This window comes from Pseudorca crassidens, chromosome 3 (genome assembly GCF_039906515.1).
Source record: "Pseudorca crassidens isolate mPseCra1 chromosome 3, mPseCra1.hap1, whole genome shotgun sequence".
Taxonomy (NCBI): domain Eukaryota; kingdom Metazoa; phylum Chordata; class Mammalia; order Artiodactyla; family Delphinidae; genus Pseudorca; species Pseudorca crassidens.
Genome location: NC_090298.1, coordinates 50,180,892 through 50,208,016, shown reverse-complemented (window position 1 = coordinate 50,208,016; position 27,125 = coordinate 50,180,892). Strand labels below are relative to the sequence as shown.

At 35.8% G+C, this 27,125-nt stretch overlaps 1 long non-coding RNA gene across 1 annotated transcript in view; it reads right to left on the bottom strand.

Moving 5' to 3' along the window:
- LOC137220702 (uncharacterized) overlaps positions 1-27,125 on the bottom strand; it is an 89,940-nt gene that overhangs the window by 1,377 nt on the left and 61,438 nt on the right. Inside the window, exons 2-3 of the long non-coding RNA XR_010941751.1 lie at positions 7,739-8,617; positions 7,097-7,222 (exon numbers count right to left, since the gene is read on the bottom strand). This is a non-coding gene — a long non-coding RNA (uncharacterized lncRNA). The remainder of the gene's footprint in view (positions 1-7,096; positions 7,223-7,738; positions 8,618-27,125) is intronic.

Genomic DNA, 27,125 nt, shown 5'->3' with positions numbered 1-27,125 from the left:
ACTGTTTCCATTTAAAAGATGAGGAAACTAATACTTTAAAAGTTAAAATGAATCACTCAAAAGCACACAGATGAGAAGTGCGAGGCTAAGATTTAAATCTAGAAATGCTAAACATTAAGTACTTTTCATCTAACTCAAACCTCCTGGCATTGTCATTATCTGAGATAAAATGACAGATGCTATATAGAAATTAAAGCCAATGCATCTTGTTAACATATTGCCAAATACCTAATACAGTATGTTGAGGGGGCATATTCTGGAATGAAAACATTATTTTTAATAAAGATATTATAAAATAAAGGAAAAATCTGGAAAGTACATATCATGAATATGAGTGTTTTTATAAAGTTAAAAGTACTCTTTCTTACTGTATGATCCAGAAATTCAACACCTAGGTATTTACCCAAGAAAAATGAAAAGATATGTCCACACAAAATCTGTGAGTGAATATTTAGGACTACTTTTTTACATAATCACTCAAACTGGAAACAATATGGTATGTCTATTCAATGGAATATCACCCAGCACTAAAAAGTGAATTTACTGTTACATAAAATGACATGGACATATCTTAAAAGCATTATGCTACCTGAAGAAGGTCAGACACATAATATGATTCCATTTATATGATTGATTGATAGTCTGAGAAAGACACAACTATAGGGACAGACATTAGATCAGTGGTTACCAGGAGATAGTGGTAGGGGAGCAGGTTAGCCCCAAACTTTTGGAAGTGATGGAAATGTTCTATATTCTGAGATAGTGGTTATGTGACTTGATACATTTGTCAAAAATTCATTTAACTGCACACCTAAAGAGTATATTTTACTCTAAATTATACCTGGATAAACCTGAAAATGTCTGAATGGTAAGATACATGGACAACCTTTAATTTGAAAGGAATTTACATCTTCAGTCATATTTTTCATAAGTAATCACAAAATACAATGCAATTATAATCAAGATCCTTTGTAATGTCTCCAGCAATTTCTAACATTTACATGAAAGAGCTAAAGACCAGATTAAGCATGATATTTTGAAGGCGCACAGGTTGGAGTGACTTGCTTTAATCAGATATCGAGACATTATAAAGCTATAGTAATTAAAATGTGTGCTATTGGCTCAGGGAAAGATAGATCAATAGGAAAAAATAGAGCACTGAATAAGAGAATAAAAAGAGAAGGCATTAAAAATCAGAGGGGAAAAGTAGTTACTTCTTAGTAAACAGTGTCAGAGCAATCCATTTCTATTATAAAATTAGATGCCTGTGTCAAACCATGCACAAAATTACTAGGTATATGACAAAGACCTAAACAAGAAAATTTTTTAAAAACTTTAAAACTATAATAAATACTATTATAAAATTTGGGCGGGGAAGGTTTTCCTTGAAAACAAAACAGCTATAGTAAAAAGGACCATAAAAGTACAAGGACCATAAAGTTTGTTTTCCTCAAAAACAAAACTGCTACAGTAAAAAGGACTATAAAGTTAAGAGAAATAAACTGAAAAATACAACCAACATGCACTACAGGCAATAGAAAAAATTCAAATAATCTCTATCAGTCAATAAGAATATGATAATCCCATAGAAAAGGCACAAAGGATATGGGTATGGCTAACTCAAGGAAGAAGACAAAGAAGAAAGATACAGACATCATTAGTGGTGGAGAAAAGAAAATGCAAAACAAGATGAGATGTCATTTCAAATCCATTATATTGGAAAAATTATATTAACTCCAAATGATAGGATATGGGAATGAAAATCTCATACACAGCTAGTGGGAGTATAAATTGGGTTTGGAGGGTAATTTGGCAATATCTCAAGTTGAAAATAAGCATATCCTACAGCCCAACAGTTCCATTTCTCAGCATATTCTCACATATTCACGTAAGATATATGCACAGAGACATCCACTAGCATTGTTTGTAATAGGGGAAAATGAAAATAATGCAAATACCTGTCAATAAAGGGATAGATAATTAAATCATAGTACATATATACAATGGACTATGATACAGCACCAAAATAAATTAGCATCACTAGTTCTAAGTGGCTTAATTTACATGGAATAATTAGAAAACAATGCTGAGAGAAACTTTAAACTAAAATAATCCATAATCGTACCAAGAGCCTTAAATATAGATAATTTGGTCTTTTCCCAACTTAAGTAGCTTTTCCACTTGTGTTAGTTCCATCCATCTATTCCTCATTGAAGGGTTATGCATTGGTATCTCTGCCCGTTAAAACCTTCCTTAAACATTCTTCAATACTGAGCACAGATTGTATCTTCTATATGAATATTTCCTAATATGTCATTGTTAGAATTTATATTTCTCTCCTCTGGTTACTTGAACCAAATGGAAATATAATGACAAAAAAAAGCCTCAGAAATTGTGGTTTAGTATCCTCATTATATATAATCAGGAAAACCAAATGCATAGAGGTTGACCTAACCAAAAAAACCAAAGACTAACATCCCCATGACAAAGATACCTTTGCTTCTATAGACAGCCACCAAACTCTTAGCCATTGACTATCTACATATGTTCAGCGCATCTGCTCAATAGGCATGATGTAAAAAATTCCCATTCTGGCAGGAGATGATGTTTCAGTCTATTTTTGCAAACTTTAAGCATACGTTGTGATGGGTTAAGTGCAACAAAGATTATAATTAACTTACTTACAGCTGTGCTCAAACTTCAAAATTCATTCCCCAAACTACAAGGAACAGAATCCTATTTACACCAATATGACTTATAGTCATAGTGAGACAATGAAACACACTTTTTAAAAATTGTTTTTAGGTTAAAGCAAATTGAAATTACTGGAACATCATTTTAAGAAGACATGGGTATAAGTATCAATTTTTACTTTTAACCTGGAATCAAAACTCTGCTTTTTTTTTTTGTTTTCTTTTTCTTGTCATTACACTGATCCAGTTCATTTTAGTTCCTTCTGAGAGGAATATGTGAAAATAAAATTTCTCAGGTGTGGATGAATTAGATTATATTATTAGCCAAATAGTATGTGCTACTCTCAGGAAGGATCACCAGTAAAAGTGTAAACCCGGTCTTCCTTATATGCAGAAGAGTTAAAATGATCATTTGATGCTTTATTTTTCCATTGTTCATTCTTTTATGTTTTTATTCTAACAAAATCTATGTTATCATGTTACTATAGTCGACATTTATTCCTAATTGTTTTTTATTAGGCCATTGAGTCATGCTGCTTAAGAATTATTCAGTTATGAGAATTAGTACTAGAGTCCAGTTTTTTCCCTGATATTTCAAAAATTTACATTCAATAAGCTATAAAAGTCTGTATACCCTTAAACGTAATAAACGGATTTCTAGGAATTTATCCTGAGAACATGGTCACTGATGGGCATATGGAAATGCACACAAACAAAAAAAAAGTGTACATTTATTATAATAGTGGAAACTGTAAATAATGTCCTAAAGAGTAAACTGGTTAAATAAGTGATGATATATCTCAAAGGAAAGGCTCTGTGATGATTAAAATTGTTAAATAAATAGACAATTAACTTTTCAAGAGTGTTGTTTAAAACACTAGTCCTACATGATGTTCATAGGCATTTTAGATTCTCAAGCCAGGTGGAATTAGGTGTATTGTTACTCACAACTGAAAGCATTCTGAGCATTTCCCACACATATTTAACCCCTGGGATAAGTCCTTAAAGGAATGTCTTCATTCATTTAATTAGAAGTCTAAAGAAAGTCTAAATATTCAGCAATATTTCAGCCAAGGCACTAGCTCCATTTTTCTGTGCTTCTCTTAGCCCTGTCTTCCTCCACATGTTGGCTTTATCCTCAAACTGGCTTTCCTCATGGTCACAACTATTGGGGAAATATAATAAGCATTATACCAGAATGTGACATGCACCACAGAGAGTCACTAAGAGATTGCAAAGGCAAACAGAAATCTCACCCTTTTATATAGCCAAGAAGATACAATCCATTACACATGTTCTCAAGATAAATAACTAGTCAAGTAAGAGAACAGCACAATTTGTCACATATAGCTCATCCTAAATTCACTTGGTAATGGGGGGTGACCATCTGGGTTAGCTAATTGACTTTATTCAAAGGAACAGTAAAATTCTCATATCTTTATGACCAGAGGTAATTTTGCTATTTAGAGTGAGTGTCCCTGCCAAAATTAGGCTCCTACCTTCACACAGAAATTGAGAGATAGCCATCAAAGAGATGGCTCTCAGGTACTTGAAAAAGACATTCTGGGGTCACAAAGCCGGCCTAAGTCTTATTTGGCTTTTAAAAGGATTTACACACCTTCAAACAGGCAGAGAAAGAACTTACAGTTTCCTAAGGTAAATGCTCCAGGAAAATAAGGAGAAAAGTCACTTGTCTTATTTTCAACAGGAAAATTTAGGCTTCTTATTTTTATTTTGTATTTGTCCTTACACAACAAAGCTGCCAGTCCCAATCTGGGCAATGTGTTTTGTCCTATCTTTCCCCTAAGTATAGAGTAAAAGTCCTTCTCTTTAGTCTGATGGAATAAATCTGGTAAAACAAAATAACAACCGAAAACTATGTACCTGTTATCTTAGGCGTGGTAACTGGTTAACTATCAATCGCTTCAATAAGAACTCTGGGGCTTCCCTGGTGGCACAGTGGTTGAGAATATGCCTGCTAATGCAGGGGACATGGGTTCGAGCCCTGGCCTGGGAGGATCCCACATGCCGTGGAGCAACTAGGCCTGTGAGCCACAACTACTGAGCCTGCGCGTCTGGAGCTTGTGCTCTGCAGCAAGAGAGGCTGCGATAGTGAGAGGCCCGCGCACCGCGATGAAGAGTGGCCCCTGCTTGCCACAACTAGAGAAAGCCCTCGCATAGAAACAAAGACTGAACACAGCAAAAATAAATAAATTAATAAACTCCTACCCCCAACATCTTCTTAAAAAAAAAACAAGAACTCTGACGAGAAATTAGAATTACCTGCCTTTGAGTCCTTCGGAACACACTCTTGGAGGTAGAGTTGAATTAATTCAGCTGGAACCACACATGTGTCAAACAATGAGAAGGAGGAGGAGGAGAGGAGGGAAAAGAGGAGCATCCATTCTGCCAGGAAGTCAGCAGCATAGCTGAAAATAACATTTTCAGATTCTCATCCCCATTTCCTTTCTTTCCCGCCACCTGCCTTCAAGTTAGTGTTATGGGGCTGCACATATATATAGTTCAGTAGTGCTGCTACTGCTTAGTCCTGTCTTGGAACTTCTCTTGGTTTACCTTCAAAGCTGTGGTTCATTATTTTGACATCCTAAGTAAGGGTGAACCTTCTACCAAGTAATGGCCAAAGGTCACTAGCACCAAGACAAGTAAGAAAAGAAATTACATGGAAAAATTCTGCTGGTTTCAGAGGTGGGAGAAAATAATTAAACAGCTAGAAATATTTCCTTGTGTGGTAATATGAACCTCTTCCGAACAATAGCAGCATTGTTCAGTACGTTTTTCTCCAGAGGTGCTGCTTTGAATGGGAATGTACATATTTGAACATAACTAAGTCATAAAAGCTTAATTTTATTTATTTATTATTTATTTATTTTTTGGTACGCGGGCCTCTCACTGTTGTGGCCTCTCCCATTGTGGAGCACAGGCACCGGACGCACAGGCTCAGCAGCCATGGCTCACGGGCCCAGCCGCTCTGCAGCATGTGGGATCTTCCCTGACCGGGGCACGAACCAATGTCCCCTGCACCAGCAGGCGGACTCTCAACCACTGCGCCACCAGAGAAGCCCCAAAAAGCTTAATTTTAAAAGGTCTCGATTCTTTCCAGTAAAGGAAATCACTACTTTTTGCTATGTTGTTCATTAATATATAAATATCCTCAATTTGAATATTATAAACTAGTGGTCTACCTTGCTAAATAGTCTGACAAACATTCAATCTAATCAATAGCAACCTTTATAATTTTAAACATCTCTTATTTCCAGGCAGGTTCATTGAGTCATTAAATACCACCTCCTGTGGATATCACAGCTATAAAATGTTAGTTGGCTGGATTGTTGTATTTTACTTCGCTGATGATGATGGCATACGGACATTTTAGTGTGTTCTGGTGCACTAATAATAAAGACTACAAAACTTCATTCATTCAAAACTGCAAAATTATGTTGTAAAAATGGTAGGATTAGAGTGTATCTTGGTTATTTCCTTACATACCTCTAGATAAAAGGTTTGTCGTGGTTAATTGTATGTCAACTTGACTGGCCCACAGGAGCCAGATAGTTCAACATTGTTCCAAGTGTGTATGAGGGTGTTTCTGGGTAAGATTAGCATTTGAATCAGGAGACTGAGTAAGGAAGATTGTCATCCCCAATGGAGGCGGGCCTCATCGAATTTGTTGACGTGAATAGAACATTAAGAAGAAAGTCAGAGAGCTTCCCTAGTGGCGCAGTGGTTGAGAGTCCGCCTGCCGATGCAGGGACATGGGTTCGTGCCCTGGTCTGGCAGGATCCCACATGCCACGGAGCGGCTGGGCCCGTGAGCCATGGCTGCTGAGCCTGCGCGTCCGGAGCCTGTGCTCCGCAATGGGAGAGGCCACAACAGTGAGAGGCCGCGTACCGCAAAAAAAAAAAAGAAAAAGAAAAAGTCAGAAAGAGAAAAACAAATACCGTATGCTAACACATATATATGGAATCTAAGGAATAAAAAAAACGTCATGAAGAACCTAGGGGTAAGATGGGAATAAAGACACAGACCTACTAGAGCATGGACTTGAGGATATGGGGAGTGGGAAGGGTAAGCTGGGACAAAGTGAGAGAGTGACATGGACATATATATGCTACCAAACGTAAAATAGATAGCTAGTGGGAAGCAGCCACATAGCACAGGGAGATCAGCTCGGTGGTTTGTGACCACCTAGAGGTGTGGGCTAGGGAGGGTGGGACGGAGGGAGACGCAAGAGGGAAGAGATATGGGAACATATGTGTATGTATAACTGATTCACTTTGTTATAAAGCAGAAACTAACACACCATTGTAAAGCAATTATACTCCAATAAAGACGTTAAAAAAAAAAAAAGAGTAAGGGAGAAAGAATTAGCTCTCTGCACTTACCTGTCTTTGAGCTGGAACACAGCTCTTCTCTTGCCTTCCGACTGGAAGTTGACCATTGGCTCTCCTGAGTCTTCAGCTTGTCAGCTTCAGATCTTGACATTCTTCCATAATCATATGAGCCAATTCCTTAAAATAAGTAAATAAATTGATAGATATGTAGATCCACCCATTGCATCCTATTGACTCTGTTTCTCTGGAGAACTCTAATACAGGTGGGAATGAGGGAAAAGGAAAAGCATACAATGTAAGAACCATAATATTTTAATGTCATTCCATTATAGCCCACACTTGCTATATACACACACACTCACACACAAATCATCTTTACACCCATTATTTTTATAGATTGCTTAATCATTAGGGTATAACCTTGGAAAAAGTTCTCATAGAACTTCAATTGGAGAATTTTAAATTTGGTCATTTTAACACAGGCACATTCCATCTTTTAGTAGGGGATAAGAGACTTTTACTAAAGCCTTTGGGATGTGGAATACACGTGCTGAGCAGAGCTTTTCTTTACTTAAAACTGCGTTCCAACTGATCCCATCAACAATGGGTTTGTGGTTGCTTCTCTCTTCTCCTACCTGTTTCCAAATGATCTTTGCTCTCTAAATAAGCCATCTTCCTGTAACTATTGCTTACCTGTTTGGTAATGGATGTTTTTCTGAGACAGTTCTCTCAGGCCTTCACATTGCTGGGGGTTTCCGTCTTTCTTCTGCCGGGACCTTTCCACTCCCTTTGGCAGCAGAGCACTGCCAAGACTGATGCTAGCAGTGCCTTGAGTGTCAAATTCTCCCTCTTCCCTCCCCTCTCCACAGCCAAAATTGTCTTACTTAAACTCGTACTACTCCTCTCCTCTTTCGTTCAGTTAATATTATAGCACCACTCTACTGGCCAGAGGACATACAACGGTACACAAGAAAAACATCTGACTCCATGAAGCTTACAGTCTAATGGAGGATTCAGATATTAAACAAAGAGACAAATGACCAGATGGCAACTCTTGGTCGAATCAAATCTGTTTTGCTCATCTTTGAATCCTGAGTACCTGGCAGAATGCTGAGTTCAACATTATTTACCAAATAAACATTATTTACCAAATAAAAAGTATTTACTCCTAGAATGAATGTATGAATCTGACTTCTATATGAAAGTTGAAGACCTAATAAGAAAGGAGAGTAACTCCAGATTAGAAGGCCTGGAGAGTGCTAACCAACTGAAAGTGCATCAAACAAAGAGAACATGCATAAATGGCACTACATTTTCAAACTGGGCTAAGCTAATTGAGTAATGAGAGATGCTATAACTGACTTACTGACTTTCAACCAAGTATTTGACCTCTTTGTTCCTGAAATGCCTCAATATATAATATGAATGATACTATCTCATTTACATATTTTCTAATATCAAAAGTCTATATAACTTTCACCCTGAATTTGATTCAAACTACAATAAAATAATTGTGCAATTTGAAACCATGACCATGTGGGATGTATTATAGTAGACGAACCAGGAAGGAAACTGCAAGAGAAGGAAAAGAAGAAATCACTATAAATCACAGAACGATGAACTTTGTAGGACAATTTTTTTTCCCTTTTAGTTGTGAAGAAGTAAACAGCCTTAAGTCTGTTGTTTTATTATAAATTATACAAGCTAATTCAATGATAACTGCACAGTCCTGAGTTCTCTACAGGAATTAGAGCTGTATGAAGTAAATTATTAAAACAGTGCATAGCTAGGAAGAGTTAGTGTCCGAGCTATGTTGTTGCTGCTGCTTTTTTTTAATAGGAGGGGAATAAATAAAAATTTAAAGATAAATAACTTTTGAGTTCTTATTTGGACAAAAATTTCTCAACAAACAATCCAGCTTTTCTATAGCCTAATTACTGTTTCTTCTTTTGAAATGATCAGCCTCTCCTACTTTATCTTCATTTCTGTAAATAACTAGGTATTATGGCCATGATTCAAACCCATAACTCCAGCAGGGAAAGCAATTATGGCAGAAGCAATGAACACCAATAGGGAATACAAACCTGTAATAAACCATATTTAGGTCTGAAGATCATCTGGGTTTTGCATAATTTAGGTTAGAAAAATATTTAACTGACAGTTAAGATTCAACTAGGAAAATTCTCAGGACTATCTTTACACCTAAAGTGTGATAAAGCAGATCCACTGGCGTGCAATCTCACCATGATGTATATCAGAATTAGAAAAAGGGGGTGCAAATGATGACAAACACTTGGAGGCTGGAATGTTCGGTCCTTGAAAAGTAGTGCAAAACTGTGAGAATAAAGTGTTATCTAACTTAAGGAGCAAGTTATAAGCAAAGAAGTCTTGTGTTGAGATCATTCTTAATTTCTTCAATCAAGTACCTCAGATGGAATCCAAAGTCTTAAAGTCCATGTCATAGCAAGCGATTTCCAAGCAGAGTTCTTATTGTAAAGGAAAATAGTTGATCCATATCATTTAAGTTTAATACTGATTTGTCTCTACCAAGTGCTTCTCCTGAAGCCCAGTTTCCTGCACCTTTAAGCAAATTTTCACATGGTCCTTATAAATGAAACAAACAAGAAAGAGTTTACAGAAATCGCAGCCAACTTGAAATTAAGCTTACATTTGCCCTGTTTTAAAAGCCTTTTTAACGTAGGGTGGAAAACTTCCCTTTCTACAAACGTTCTGACACACAGAAAGAAAAAAATTAATCAAATGTTATATGCAAGCCAAAGGAAACTTAATTTAACATTTTTTAAAAGAAAAGGTGGTTGTTTCTTCCATGTTTTAAATTAAGAATGTGGAAAAAATATTTACCTAGTAGAGACTGGAAATGCATGCTTTAGCATATGTTTATAAATATCATAAGGTAAAGGAGATAGAAGAAAGGAAAGCAGGGAAAGATAAAAATTTAGGAAACCCTGAATTACATTTTTTAATATAAGTTAAGTGTCCACAAATGCTATAGGGGCCTTCAAGTTCCACAGAATTTAGAATGTCTATTATCATTGCCTTCTGAGGCTCTTATTAGCTCTCCAGGAGTTAGAAATCTTCCCTTTGCCTGAGGAAAAGCTTCTATTCTCATTTTCAGGCTGCAGAGATATTTTCAAAATAAAGCCTTATTTTTTCCTTGATCTCCTGAGTGTTTATACATGACTTAGGAATTCTTGAAATATGATTTCTCATCTTGGAAAAGCTGATAAATTTGCCCATCATTTCTAGAAAAGTCGCTTTAACTTTGAAAACTTCCCAGATGAGCTTATGTCAGTTTCTTACATGTTCAGGGCTGTTTATTTCTGTTGTCAGACAAATCTCTAAATCCTTCTGGAGATTAAGTTTCCCACTTAGAAAATCACTCAATTGACTTGGGTCATCTCCAGAATCCAACCTAGCTTTAATATTCAATCACTCTATCTCTAAATTTGCATTCAGAATCAGTATTTATTTAATGATTCCAAGCATCACTCCCACACACTTTAAAAATCAAACAAACAAAATCTCTTTTTGGTTAGATCAGTCATAGTAGGAATAACCCATATTTTCTTTTCTGAAGTGAAAACCTTTCAGACAAAAAATGTGAAATGTGTTGACTTTCTTTGCTACTCCAGTTTGAATGAAGAAATTGCTTCAGAGGTCTCTTGGAAGGAAAACGGTTTGGGTACTATAGTTACCTACTTCAGAGTCTCCACTTTCCTTCCCTGATTCATCTCCACCTCTGACTAATTTAGGGGACTCTAACTGGACCATCACTGAACTTCAAGTCTCTTCATTAATTAAAAAACAATATTTTCTTATTATTCTTCTAAGATTTAACAAAATGAGTAGGACCCAATCATCGCCCTCAATTAGTTTAAAATTTAGAATTAGGAGTTTGTAAACAACTGCCTATAATACAAAGCAGTCACGATGGAATAAGAAAAAAAAACTGTTACAGGAACATAGAGAAATGATGATTTATTACATCTCAGATGTATTAAAGAAGACTTCAAAAAGGAGGCGTTATTTTAGTTGTACTTTGAAGGAAGAGTTAACTTTCAATCCATGTATTAATTGAGCCTTTCAGGAGAGGGATGAGGAGGCATGCTCCCCTCTCCCCTTCCAACCAAAGTGTGCTCTTGTCTCTGAGGTACCACCTGTAGATGACCAAGAGCAGGTTGATTCATTCATTCAAGCAATAGCTATATTTGCCCTTTGAGCACCTAATGCATGCCCACCCAGCACTGGGCTAGGTACTGAGAAATACAGCAGTTATGAGGACAGGGAGGATGCATTGATAAAATGATGCTTTAAAGGTCTCCATCAGCTCTAATATACTATGAAGAACTAAGGTTCAAATTTCCATTTCTTGCTGTTTTCTTTTCTTTAGAATTTACAAATTTATTTTAAAATATATTGAAAACAGTAGTAGTGAGCCTCATTTGAATAATAAAATAATTTAGTTTTCTGGAATTAAAAAACAAAAAAAAGTCAAAGATTTTATTTTCAGGTAATTAATAGTCAGGTGTAATTTCCCTGAATAGCTGAGGAATCTGTAGCAAAAAACAGACTTGGTCCTCAAGCATTTCATTCTCTTTTGTTTGTATTATACTATGGGGTGGAAAATTTTGAGAATCAGTGAACTAAATAAAGTACTCCAACTGACCATCTATTTCCTCCACATACCCCTTAAGCTATTTTTTAAACTCCCAATCAAGTGTGTAAAAGTTATTGTTTATTATAGATTAGTACATTTTGGTGAAATGGAGCTAGCAATGTGTTGTTATATTAGAAAGAATGAACAAGAGAAAAGGAGAAGAATAAGAGGACCCCCAAATTATTGACGATCAGAGCTAGAAATGACCTCTGAAACAGAACAATTGGTCCACTTATGAAATGGGTAGTAATGTCTTTGATGTGCCCCCTAATATGTAGAAAAATGTGTGGTTCATATATGACCTCTTATCCTGTGTACATGATACATGTCACTAACTGAACATGATGCTTTTCCTAGCTGAGCCTAGACGCACCAGCATATTCATTATCACAAAGTCAGTGCCATGAAACTATTCTCAATCAGAATTAGTGAACAAATTAAAAACTATTTGGGATCCATGACATTGTCCAAATATGTCATTTTACAGATGTGGAAACTGAGGATGAAAAAGTGTTCCTGAGGTGTCCATTTATCTAATTACTGTCAAGGCATGAATAATAGTTTTTCTTTTCTGTCTTTTCTTCAAGAAATCATTCATTTATTCAATATGTATTGAAGACTTGATATCTGCCAGGCTAGGCACTAAATATTGGGTTATATATATGAAAAAAACATTAAAAACTTCAATGGGTTTTTAAAAAATACATCAATGCGATACCTACAAGCTTTTCTGACTGAGCAATGGAAATATTTAAACATAAAATAAAGTTATGAATTTAGACATCTCTAGTTAGCTTTGTAAAAAGCACATATCTTAATTTTTCTGTAAGTGCTATAAAGTAAACATTAATGGGTGTTTAATGAATGCTTATTTTTGCTAGCATGCTAGGTTTAAGTAGGTCAAATTTAGATAACACTGAAACATTTTTTTTTTTTTTGCCATGCCACACAGCATGTGGGATACTAGTTCCTCAACTAGGGATCAAACCCAGGCCCCCTGCATTGGAAGCACAGAGTCTTAACCACTGGACCACAGGGAAGTCCCAAACACTGTCCTATTTTACATTGTATTATTACACATATTCAAAGTACATTGAGCATCCTAAAACATTACAGTGCTCTGAACACTCCTGCTGAAGTTATGAAAGAATTAAAAATAAACTGAGAATCAAAAGAACAAAGTTCTAATATAATTTCTGTCACTAATTACCTATGTGCCTTGGTCATAAAATTTGATTTTTCTGAAGCCTCAAAAGTCTTAGTAAAATGAAAGAAGTGGAAAAAATATTAAAGACTATTTTTGTTTTTAACAACAATTTAAAGCAAAGCATCAATATTTTAGATTTTTTGTTTCACAGTTGTTCTTATCTTTTTCTTCTATAGATTGCTTATATCTACCCTTTTGTGTTTGAACTAGCTCATTTACAAACAAAGCAAACTCAGCAAACAAAAAAGCAAAGTCTGAATGTATAACATTTGAATAACCCAAATTAACTTCTACAATTGAAAAACAAAATTATTGAAGTTAGAATCTCAGTAGCTAGATCAAACACTAGCTTAGGCACAGCTGTAGGAAATTAAAAATAAGAATATAGACCTGAATAAAATGTACAGAATGAAACACAGAGAGAAATAAACATACAATTGAAACACTTTAGTTTAAATTAATTCATGGACATTTTCCACAATTGTCTGTATTAGAATACTAGTGTTTTATTATTACTTTAACTGTCACAAGTTATTTTATCATTGATATAAAATAATTTACTTGTCTGATTGTCTATTTGTATGCACTTAAGTTGTTTCAGTTATTTTTGCTCATGGTATTCTGGCATTCAATACTGTGAAACAAATAGCTAACAACAGTCTGATTTGTTTTTTCAATGTAAAATATACTTATTCTCTCTATATTCTTGTATTTTTTGTTCTTTACTTTTTAATCTCATCTAACTCCTCTTCTTTTTTTCCCTCATAAGTCATGGGTCATTTTGATATTCAAATTCAGGTCTTTTTCCATTTCAGAAAGTTTTATTAGAATTATAGGAATAGTATTATCATATTGGAATTCTCATTCTGTTCACTTCTAGGATATCAGTTATTGTTATTTTTTATTTCCCATATTCAGTCTTCCATATATCTTGTTCTCTGATACTTTTCACTATATTCTAGATGCATCTCAAGATCATCCATGACAATATAGATATAATTTTCTGCAAAATTAATACTGTTTTTCTTTTCACTCACTATAAAACAGTTTTTAATTTTTCTAGGACATTCTCTTCAATTTTTCAGTTCCACTCTGCATTGAATATACAACCAATTAAACTTATACATAGGTATATTGCACTGTTTTTACAAATACCAAGTTGATTAGAATTTTTGTTTGTTTTCTTTAATTTAATAAATAATGGCCATAATTTAATCAGCATTTTAGTTTGTATGTAGGGAGTACAATAATACTTATCTATGGGATTCACATGCATACTGATTTTGACTACTCCATTCAAAATCAATTTGTCAACATCCATTTATGATAAAAATTCTCAACAAAGTGGGTATAGAGGGAACATATCTTAACATAGTAAAGGCCGTTTATGACAAACCTATAGCCAACATCATACTCAATGGTGAAAAACTGAAAGCATTTCCTCTAAGATCAGGAATAAGACAAGGATACCTATTCTCACTCCTTTTATTCAACATAGTATTGGAATCTCCTGGACCCTGACTCTGCCCACCAGTGAGCCAGCAGTAGCCCCAAGGACTCCCAGGGTTCCACAGCCAGCTGCCTTGTGACTTGGCCTCTCCTACAAGCAGCCAGCAGCCTCCACAAAAGAAGGGCTTAGCAACCAACCAGACTGGGGGCTGCCGCACCTGTCAGCCTGCCACAACAGAAGGATCAACAGCCCACAGAGGGGGCACCCCTGGAGCATATAGCTCAGGCAACCAGAGGAGAGTGCACTTTTAGGATTCATAGGGTATCTCCTACAAAAAGCCACTTCTTCAAGGCTGGGAAACATAACCAATCTACCAGATACATCAAAATAAAATCAGCAAGTTAGGCAAAATGAGATGACAGAGGAATATGTTCCAAATGAGGGAACAAGATAAAGCCCCAAAAGAGAACTAAATGAAGTGGAGACAGGCAATCTACCAGAGAAAGAGTTCAGGGTAATAATCATAAAGATGACCAAAATAATCAGGAGAAGAATGAATGAACAGAGTAGAAGATAGAAGTTAGAATTTTTTAAACAAAGAGAAAATACAAACAACAAGCAAACACAAATAAAGAATATAATAACTGAAATGAAATATACACTAGAAGAACACAACATTATGAAAAAAACTATACCCCAATTAAAAAAATACACTAGGGGGAATCAACATAGACTATATGATATGGAGGAATGAATCAGCAAGCTGGAAGACAGAGTAGTCAAAATCACTGATGCTGAACATAAAAAAGAATAAAAAGGAATAAGGACAGTTTAAGAAATCTGCAGGACATCATGCATACTAACGTTCATATTATAGGTGTCCCAGAAGAAGAAGAGAGAGAGAAAGGGGCAGAGAACATACTTGAAGACATGATAGCTGAAAACTTTCCTAACCTGGGAAAGGAAAAGACATCAAAGTCCAGGACCACGTAGAGTCCCAAACAGGATCAACCCAAAGAGGACCATGCAAAGACACATTATCTTTAATTGTTTCCATTTTAATTACAAAGAGAGGATATTAAAAGCAACAAAGGAAAAGCAACAAGTTACATACAAGAGAACTCCCATAAAGCTATCAGCTTTTTAGCAGAAACTCTGCAGGCCAGAAGACTATGGCATGATATATTTGAAGTGATGAAAGGGAAAAACCTACAACAAAGTACACTTTACCAGGCAAGGCTATCATTCAGATTTGATGGAAAAATCAAAAGTTTTACAGGCAGGCAAAAATGAAAAATGTTCAGCACCACCAAAACAGCTTTACAAGAAATTTTAAATGGACTTCTCTAAGTGAAGAAAGAAAGGCAACAGCTGGAACATGAAAATTAAGAAAGGAAAAAAGCTCATCAGTAAAGGCAAACATATACTAACAGTCTTATATCAACATGTACACAAAGCTGGTAGGAAGGTTAAAAGACAAAAGTAGTAAAATGATCTAAATCCACAATAAGCAGTTAAGGAATACAGAAAAACAAATAGATGAAAATTTGATATGAAAAACAGTAATTATGAAAGGAGGGGAGTAAAAATGCTTAGCTGTTAAAATGCATTTGAAATTAAGAAATCAGCAGCTTAAAATAACCACATATATAGAGAGACTGCTATATATAAACATCATGGTAACCACAAATAAAAAATCTAAAATAGACACACACACACACAAAGGAATTCAAACATAACACTAAAGATAGTCAACAAATTACAAAGGAAGAGAACCAAAGAAGAAGAAAGGAAAAAAAAAAACCTACAAAAACAAACCAAAAGCAATTAAAGTGGCAATAAGCACATGCATATGAATAATTACTATAAATGGAAATGGATTAACTGCTCCAGTCAAAAGACATAGTGCAGCCGAATGGATACAAAAACAAGACCTGTGTATATGCTGCCTACAAGACAGTCATTTCATATCTAAGGATACACACAGACTGAAAGTGAAGGGATGGAAAAAGGTATTCTATGAGAATAGAAATCAGAAGAAAGCCAGAGTAGCAATACTTTTATCAGACAAAATAGATTTTAAAACAAAAACTGTTACCAGAGACAAAGAAGGATATTATATAATAATCAAGATATCAATCCAAGACTATATAAAAATGTAAATGTATATGTACCCAAAATAGGACCACCTAAATACAGAAAACAAATATTAATAGACATAAAGGGAGAACTAGAAAGTAACACAATTGTAGTAGAGGAGTTTAACTTGTCAAAGTACAGATCATCCAGACAAATTTATAAGGAAACACTGGCCTTAAATGACATATTAGACCAAACGCACTTGATATAAAGAGAGCATTCCAACCAAAAGCAGTAGAACACACATTCTTTTCAAGTGCACATGAAATATTCTCCAGGACAGATCACATGCTAGACCACAAAGCAAGCCTCAGTAAGTTTAAGGAAATTGAAAGCATATCAAATATCTTTTGTTACCACAATGCCATGAGACTAGAAATCAACTACAAGAAAAATAACTGCAAAACCACAAACACGTGGAGACTAAACAATATGCTATTAAACAACCAATGGATCACTGAAGAAATCAAAGAAGAAATTAAAAAGTACCTGGAGACAAATGAAAACAAAAAACAATGATCCAAAATCTATGGGCACAACAAAAGCTGTTCCAAGAAGCAAGTTTAAAGTGATTGAACTTACTTTACAAAACAAGAAAAATCTCAAACAACCTAACCTTACACCTAAAGGAACAAGGAATTACAAAAAGAATGGACAAAACCCAAAGTTAGTAGAAGGAAAGAAATAATAAAGATCAGGGCAGAAATAAATGAAGTAGAAATTAAAAAGAAAAAATTAGAAATGATCAATGAAATTTAGAACTGGTTCTTTAAAAAGATAAACAAAATTGATAAATTTTAACCAGATTCATCAAGAAAAAAAAAAGAGGGGGCCCCAAATCAGTAAAATCAGAAATGAAGAAGTTTCAACTGACACCACATAAATACAAAAAAATCATAAGAGACTATAGGTCAATAAAATGGACAACCTAGAAAAAATGGACAAATTCCTAAAAATGTACAATCTCCCATGACTGCGCCAAAAAGAAATAAAAACTACCAATAATAAAAAATATCAATTACCAGTAATGAAATTGAATCAGTAATTTAAAAACTCCCAACAAACAAAATTCCAGGACCAGATGGCTTCAGAGGTGAATTCTACCAAATTTTTAGAAAAGAGTTAACACCCAGCCTTCTCAACAATTCAAAAAATTTCAGAGGAGAGAATGCTTCCCAACTCATTCTATGAGGCCAGCATCACCTTGACAGCAAAACCAGATGAAGATATCACAAAAAAAGAAAATTATAGGCCAATACCACTGATGAACATAGGTTCAAAAATCCTCAGCAAAATATTAGCAAACTGAATCCAGCAATACATTAAAATGATCATACACCATGATCAAATGAGATTTATCCTAGGGATGCAAGGATGGTTCAATATCTGCAAATCAATCATTGTGATAAGCCACTTTAACAAATTAAAGAATAAAAACCACATGATCAGGGCTTCCCTGGTGGCGCAGTGGTTGAGAGTCCGCCTGCTGATGCAGGGGACACGGGTTCATGCCCCAGTCCAGGAAGATCCCACATGCCATGGAGCGAGTAGGCCCGTGAGCCATGGCCACTGAGCCTGCGCGTCCAGAGCCTGTGCTCCACAACGGGAGAGGCCACAACAGTGAGAGGCCCGTGTACCTCAAAAAAAAAACCCAAAAAACAAAAAAAAACCACATGATCATCTAATAAATACAAAATAACTTCTGAAAAAATTCAATATCCATTTATGATTTAAAAAAACTCTCCAGAAAGTGGGCATAGAGGAAATATACTTCAACATAATAAAGGCCATATAGATTAAGCCTACAGCTAACATCATAATCAATTGTGAAAAACTGAGAGCATTTCCACTAAAATCAGGAACAAGACAAGTATGCCTACTCTCACCCCTTTTATTCAACATGGTATTGGAAGACCTAGCCAGTGTAATCACACAAGAAAAAGAAATAACAGGAATCCAAATTGGAAAGGAAGAAGTAAAACTGTCACTGTTTCCAAATGACATGACACCATACATAGAAAATCCTAAGGATGCCAACAAAAAACTGCTAGAGCTCATCCGTGAATTTGGCAAAGTTATAGGATACAAAATTAATATACAGAAATCTGTTGCATTTCTAGACACTAACAACAAACTATCAGGAAGAGAAATTAAGGAAACAATCCCATTTAAAATCATGTCAAAAAGAACAAAACACTTAGGAATAAATCTACCTAAGGAGGTAAAAGACCTGAACTTGGAAAATTATAACACACTGGTGATAGAAATTGAAGATGACACAAACAGATGTTAAGTTATACTGTGTTCATGGATTGGAAGAATTAACATTTTAAAAATGACTCTACTACCAAAGGCAATCTACAGATTCAATGCAATTCCTATCAAATTACCAGTGGCACTTTTCACAGAACTAGAATAATTTTAAAATTTATACAGAAAAACCAAAGACCCTGAATAGCCAAAACAATCTTGAGAAAAAAGAACAGAGCTGGAGAAATCACATTTGCTGACTTCAGACTATACTACAAATCTACAGTAATCAAAACAGTATGGTACTGGCACAAACACAGACACATAGATCAATAGAACAGAATTGAGAGCCCAGAAATAAACCCACTCACTTTATGGTCAATTAATCTATGACAAAGGAGTCAAGAATATACAATGGAGAAAAGAAAGTCTCTTCAATAAGTGGTGCTGGGAAAACTGGACAGCTATGTGTAAAAGAATAACATTAGAACATTTTCTCACACCATATAAAAAATAAACTCAAAATGGATTAAAAACACAGATGCAAGACCAGAAATCATAAAACTCCTAAAAGAAAACATAGACAGTATACTGTTTGACCTAAATCATAGCAATATTTTTTGGGGGTCTGTCTCCTAAGGTGAAGGACACAAAAGCAAAAACAAACAAGTGGGTTCTTCCCTGGTGGCGCAGTGGTTAAGAATCCACCTGCCAATGCAGGGGACACAGGTTCGAGCCCTGGTCCAGGAAGATCCCACATGCCGTGGAGCAACTAAGCCCGTGCACCACAACTACTGAGCCTGCACTCTAGAGCCCGTGAGCCACAACTACTGAGCCCACATGCCACAACTACTTAGCCCATGCTCCTAGAGCCCATGCTTCACAACAAGAGAAGCCACCTCAGTGAGAAGCCCATGCACCGCAACAAAGAGTAGCTCCCACTCACCACAACTAGAGAAAGCCTGCACACAGCAGTGAAGACCCAAGGCAGCCAAAAATTATTTTTTTAAAAAAAATATAAACAAGTGGGACCTAATTAAACTTAAAATCTTTTGTACAGCAAAAGAAACCATGGAGAAAACAGAAAGACAACCTACTGAATGGGAGAAAATATTTTCAAATGATATGACTAGTCAGGGATTAATATGCAAAATATACAAACAGCTCATAAAACTCAATATCAAAAAAAAACCCAATTAAAAATTGACAAGGCCTGAATAGATGTTTTTCAAAAGGAGACATACAGATGGCCGATATGCACATGAAAAGATTCTCAACATCACTAATCATCAGAGAAATGCAAATCGAAACCACGAGATATCACCTCACACCTGTCAGAACGGTTGTCATTAAAAAGACCACAAATAACAAATGTTGATAAGGATGTGGAGAAATGTGAACTCTTATACATTGTTGGTAGGGATGTAAATTGGTGCAGCCACTGTGGAAAACAGTATGGAAGTTCTCTAGAAAACTAAAAATAGAACTACCATATGATCCAACAATTATATCCCTGGGTATAGATATGAAGAAAATGAAAACACTAATTCTTAAAGTTACATGCGCCCCAGTGTTCATAGCAGCACTATTCACAATAGCCAGGATATTGGAGCAACCTAAGTGCCCATGAATAGATAAGTGGCTAAAGAAGATGTTGTATATAATGGGATATTATTCAGCAATAAAAAAGAATGAAATATTGCAATTTTCAACAACATGGATGGACCTAGAAATTATTATCTAAGTAAAATGTGTCAGGCAGAGAAAGACAAATACTATATGATTCACTTACATGTGGAATCTAAACAGCCAAACAAATGAGCAAACATAACAGAAAGAGAATCATAGAAACAGAAATAAAGAGGTGGTTTCCAGTGGGGACAGGGGGTGGCAGATGAGTGAAATAGGTAAGGGAGATTAAGAAGTGCAAACTTCTAGTTGTAAAATAAATGAGTCCTGGGAATGATGCAGAGTGGGGAAGGTGGTCATATCTTTGTATGGTAACACACGGTAAATAGACTCATCTATTGTGGTGATCATTTTGTAATGTATAGAAATATGGAATCACTATGTTGTGCACCAGGAACATAGTGTTGTAGGTCAATTATACTTCCAAAAATAAAACCAAACTATCTCATAGAAAGAGATCACATTTGTGTTTATCAGAGGCAAGAGGTAGGGGAAGGCAGAAGTGGATGAAGGTAGTCACACTTCCAATTATAAGATAAATAAGTACTAGGAATGTAATGTACAATATAATTAATATAAGTAACACTGTTGTATGTTTTATATATATTATATATACACATATATATGAAAGTTGTTAAGAGAGCAAATCCTAGGAGTCCTCAACACAAAGAATTTTTTTCCTGTTTCTTTTATCTTGTATCTATATGCAATGATGGATATTCACTAAACTTATTGTGGTAATCCTCTCATAATATATGTAAGTCAAATCATTTTGCTGTACACCTGAAGCTTATACAGTGCTGTATGTCAGCTATATCTCAATAAAACTGGAAGGAAAAAAATCATTTTGTTGAGAATTGCTCAGTCTGATGTTTAACCCTACTTGCAAGCTAACAAGTAATACTGCCACAGTTTCATGGATGCAAGCAGAAGATACAAGACTCCTGGGTCTTTGACAAAGTACTTTTTACTCACAACGATAGCAGTAGGTAAGGTATTAGCATTTTCACCAGCTGTTCTAACCTCAAGTCCTGTGGAGGCATATGAATAGGGCCAAGGGCTATGGGCTGAATGTTTGTGGCTCCTCAATATTCTTATCTTGAAGCCCTAATCCCCAAAGTGACAGTATTCAGAGGTGGGGCCTTTGGAAGTAATTAGGTTTAGACAAGTCATGAGAGTGGAACTCCCATGATGGGATTAGTGCCCTTATAAGAAAAGAAAGAAGCCAAAGCTCTCTCCCTCCCTCTCCACCATGTGAGATGTGAGGATAAAGCAGGAAGGCAGCCATTTGTAAACCAGGTAGAGGGCCCTCCTCCAAAGATACTGAATCTGACAGCACCTTGTTCTTGGAGCTCTCAGCCTCCATAAATGTGAGAAATAAATGCCTGTTGTTTAAGCCACCCAGTCTACTGTATTTGGTTACAGCAGCCTGAACTATACAGCAGGTGACACCTGCACACATAGTGGGTTTTGTTATAAGAAAGGAACCTCAAGCTTAAAAAACCTGAACCTTTTATAATGGACAGTATTTGAACTTTGTTCCAAAAGGAAGCATTATCTTTATTACACTGAACCGTAAACAAACCTCCTTTTGCTATGAGAGGATTTACTATGTTTAGTTTCCAAGGCTATATGCTATTCAAGCATCCTTGAAAAGATAGTCTGGAACAAAGCAGTCAGTGCCTCTGCTTGCAGAAATGAGAGACCATGAAGAGATGTCTCCCAACATATATGATGATTTAAACTAGATAATAACATTTGTGCCTCATTACTCATGCCAAAACAAAAAATCCGGGGCAAGTGATCCAGGGCTTGTTTAGTGGTTCAGTGACATCATCAAGTACCAGTTCCCTTCTGTCTTTCCTTGGCTTTTATCCACAAGCTTTCTGCATCAGGATGGCAGCATGGCTGATACACTCCACCCATCATTTCCACATTCAAGACAGGAAGAAGATGGAAGGGGCAGCACCTCAATCAAGAAAGTCAAAAGCTTTCCTAAAGCCCTCAACTTGTGTCCATTCACCAAAATTATGTACAAAGTTGCCATTACTGCAAAGCAGTTTAAGGCAGCAGGTATGTTTATCTGGCAATTTAGTCTTAACTGTTTCATGGTAATCTTTACTCTTTGATGGCCCTCAGTATGCTGTTCCAAGTTCTAGTTTCCAGTACATTGAAGAATCTCTCTGAGATCTTGTGTAAATGGTAACCCCACTGCTATAGTTTTCTTTGTCTTGCCAGGCACAATACTTGCTGCCCCTGGTGAACCAGTAATGTGGAACAAAGAACATTGTTTTCCTCTCCCTAACTGAGCATAGTACATTGCTGCACCAGGGGAATTTGCAAGATTGAGAATGTCTCATTTCATAAATATTAGAACAATGACTAAATCAGTAAGTGATTTTCAAAATAAAAGTCAATCGCAGGAGCAGACCTAGAATGCCAGGGTTCAGAATTAGTTTTGTATTTTATGCTGTTTCCATGGAATACATTACTCACTCTAAATTATCATTGATCTTTCTCATAAGCAATCGCTTAAAACACTGTTCAGTTATATCTTCTTGGCGGATACGTCTAAATCTTGACTGGAACATAGAAATAAATGTGAAAATATTCCCCTCTATTTTTTCTTCTTGCCTGTGGAGTTAAATAGGTAATACTTACTGCTACCAATATTGAAAAGAAGGAATAGATATCCTTTTCCAGCCACCAGACTTATATTTTTATGTGGAAGCTTAATTTTTGTCCTAATGCATATGAAAACTAAAGCAAAAATTCAGCCAAACTCTCAGCCTTTTCTATCATTTTTAACATCCCTATGAAAATTTCATATAATTGAAAGATAACCCAAAGAAATGTATCCTTATGCACAAATATTTTCCAAATATATTCCAGGTTATAATGTAGTGGTTCAGAGAATCCTGGAATATGAAAGATCTGTGTTTGAATTACCACTCTGACACTTACTTGCTTTCTAACTTTGGGCAAGTTACTTAGCTTCTCAGACTAACTCATTATCTGCAAAATGATTATATAACAATGCCTATTTTGCTGGACTATTTTAAGAATCAAATGAGATTATATTACCAAAAATTTAACACAGTTTCTTAGTATGGAACTTAGTTTGTGCCTAGTAAATAGTAGCTATTATTATAGCTCTGGAGTATTTTTTACTAGTTACTCCAAGTTGATTTCTGGAAAATCCCCAGATTTAGGAAATACTGTTGTAGACAGAAAATGTCACCTGCCATTTCACTAAACAAAGGATGTTGAGGCCATCAAGGCATCAGCCAATGCAGCCACCTCCAACAGTGTTCCCTGAGGGGTTCAGGATAGAGAAAAACGGGATACTGGCCCTAAATAGTTAAGGTCCATATCAAAGGATTAATTTCAATGAGCCCAGACCCTTGCATCTTCCCATACATAGAACAGTACTAAATTCATTAACTTGAGATGTCTGGTTTTCTTTAAATAGCAGTAATATTCTGATGTTCTGACTATATATTTTGTTTGTTTTTCCAAAAACTCCTATATATTATGGCTCTTCCCTTACCTCTTTGGACCAGTCTCTGAGTGACTCTTGAGCTTAAATCCTCAGTAAAGTCCACCAAATAAAACATAATTCTCAACCTTTAGGTTGCACATTTTTTTCAGTTAACACTATATACTAAATATTGGGTTGGCCAAAAAGTTCATTCAGGTTTTTCATAACATCTTACAGAAAAACCCGAACAAATTTTTTGGTCAACCCAATATCTTACTTAAATATTCTCAATATACATTATCCTAACACTAGACCTAGAGAGTCCTGCAACAAAGAAAGCTGTTTAACTTGATTAGCCTAGTCATGATTTGAAGTGTCAATTGATTACTCCTGCTCTCCTCTGGGTTCTAACAGAGTACAGATATGGGAGTTAAATGAGGGTCCAAGTGTCAGTTTATTAGTGGACATTCAATAACTCCTAAAGAAGAGAGCACAGCTTTTCTCTGGATTCAAAAACATATCTAGAACCTCAAAGCTGCTTCACAATGTCAGCATTGCCTATTTGCCCCTTGATGTAGTCAGCCAATCATCTGAAAAACTTGTATCAATAAATGCCAAGTTCACAGGGGGTAAGCAAAGCAAGGGAAAACAGGCACCAGAGAGGCAGAGACAGAGGGGTGGGGGGAAGGGGGGGTGGTATTCTATTATCTCTTACAATACTCTCTAGTACAAACATGAGAATGGGAGAATAAGTGGTCTCCTTATAATTTAGCATTTTCTAAACGTTTTTAACAGAAGTATTTCATGATCAACAACACACCTAAGAACATTCTAGAATAGTATTCTGCAGAATAATAGCTTTAGAGAGCATCAGTCATACATATGTGTGTGTGTGTGTGTGTGTGTGTGTGTGTGTGTGTGTGTAGGATCCAACAGACTTGTTTCCAAAGTGTATTAGTTGGGATTTTTTTTTTTAATCCCACCATGGAATCACTTTGGCACTTTGTCCTACTTTTCTTTTAGCACTTAACACGCATTGAATTGCTTTATAGCTATTTGTGGGCAAGACTTATCTGCTAGACTTCTCTGTTTGAGGTTGGAAGTCTTACCTCTCTATATATGGAATCCTCCACAATACTCAGCAGTGGGTTGTGAAGGTAATAAACACAAATGTAATAGTTATAGTATAAACAAGTTGGTCATAAAACATTTAGCCTCTCAGTGACACTAGTGTTTCTTCTGCCTAGGCTATCTGAGAAAAGAATAGAAAATGCCGGCTGTACCTTTTGTGTCCTGAATGAACATGAGGTGGTTGCAGTTCATTTAAGTCAGATCGCTTCCTAACAAATGGATTTGCATGTACATGTATAAGCTTAAATACTCAGGACATTGCTTAATGCCAGCCTTATCTAATGGCTCAGATATAATCTCAGAGATGATTTCACCAAAGAAAATAAAATCATCTCAGGATTTTGGGAAACCTTTGAAAGACAGGGAGTCAACTTTTATCCTAATTCTATCATACTTCCTAGTGATTCCAATTCCAGAATTCTTAAGGAAATCATGGTTATATCCCAACTCCACAAGGACACAATGTGGCATAAAACAAACAAGAACGTTTCAGGACACTGAATAAACTGACAAATGTAAAGTAAAATCTGTCATCAATAGGTAGCCATCTAAATTCAGTTCTGACCTGAACTTCTCATTAAGTCGGTGGTCAGAATTCTCTTATTTTTATGGCTGACCACGAACCACAGGCCTCAGTATGAGCCACAAGCCACCCATATCCTATGAAAACTGAAACATACAAAAGGACATTCTGGTCTTTATGAAAAACATTTTATCTTGTGAATTTGGGGATGAGTGATACTATATGCACACTTACTACTATGCATCAGAAAACAGCATAATCCCCAATGTCTAGTTTGTAAACTTCAGCTATACTGTGATTTTGATTTGCCCCATAGCTGGTGGTCAGAATTTGAATTTAAGTTAATTTAAACTGTCTCAGCCCAACACCTATACAGCTGGAGACAAATGAACTGCTTAATCAAACTGATATAAAATCAGTCAATTTAAGCAGCTGTTTGGCTAGTTTTGCTTATTTCTTTATTTCACATTCACTGAGCAGAGGTTAAACATTTTCAGTATGTAGACAAGACTGATTCAATATAACCACCAAAAAAGTATTAAATGCCCCCTTAATAATGGTGCTTTATTCATTCCTTCTTCTAATAGGTAGTGAATAGCAGTGTTTATTATCTTCAAAGCATCATTCTTCCTGCTAAGGAATCAAGATAATGTGTTCCTAGCACTGAGGTAGAAAGTTCACAGTATTACATGGAAGTTTATTACTTAACATGGACAGAAAAATGAAAGTCCAATATGTGACTATGACTATGGGTAAGTATCAATAAATGTAGTCATTTGTGGATAACCCTACGATGTTTTACAGGTTGATTTTAAAAGTACCTTAAACTGTGGACATTTGTGAGACAACATCCACTTATTGTTCTAAAATTACCCCTGAGGTGATTGTGATGCTAGAAGGAGGAACTTTCCATTGAGGAACCTCCACTGGAACCATTTTAAGGCTAACACATATACCACCTTTATCATTTGGTTTCATTTTTACATAAATTTATGAGTTAACTTTAGACTTCAATACATACCTTTTTTACTTGCCTCCTCCAAGCTCAATCACAGAAAGGAGTTTGTGCCTTGAATTACCTGTCTATACCTATTCTTACAAGGGGAGCCTATAGCATGGCAGAACAGTAGCAGTGCTATGTGCTTCTTGGTGATAAAACCCAGATAGTATCCTAGGGAGACACAGATGGGCTGGTAGAGCAGAAAACTAGATTATGCCTTCAGCTGTAAGATATTCCTGCACCCTAGATGCCAAACTTAAAGATTTCCACAGGTGCCCCATTTTTCTTTCTGATTCCCACTATATAAGCTCCCTACAAAGCATGACCTACAGCTGGCTTCTTTCCAGGGCAGATACTTAGCTCTCAGGCCTATGACTGCTCTGTCAAACATATACACACACTCCCACTTGCATATGACTTGTTCCTACAAAATAATCATACTCCCTGTCAGAATTCTACTATACAGAAGCATATGAAATAGTTCTAAGAGTCTGAGAACTCAGGCCCAAACGTGAAACAAAAAGATAACATC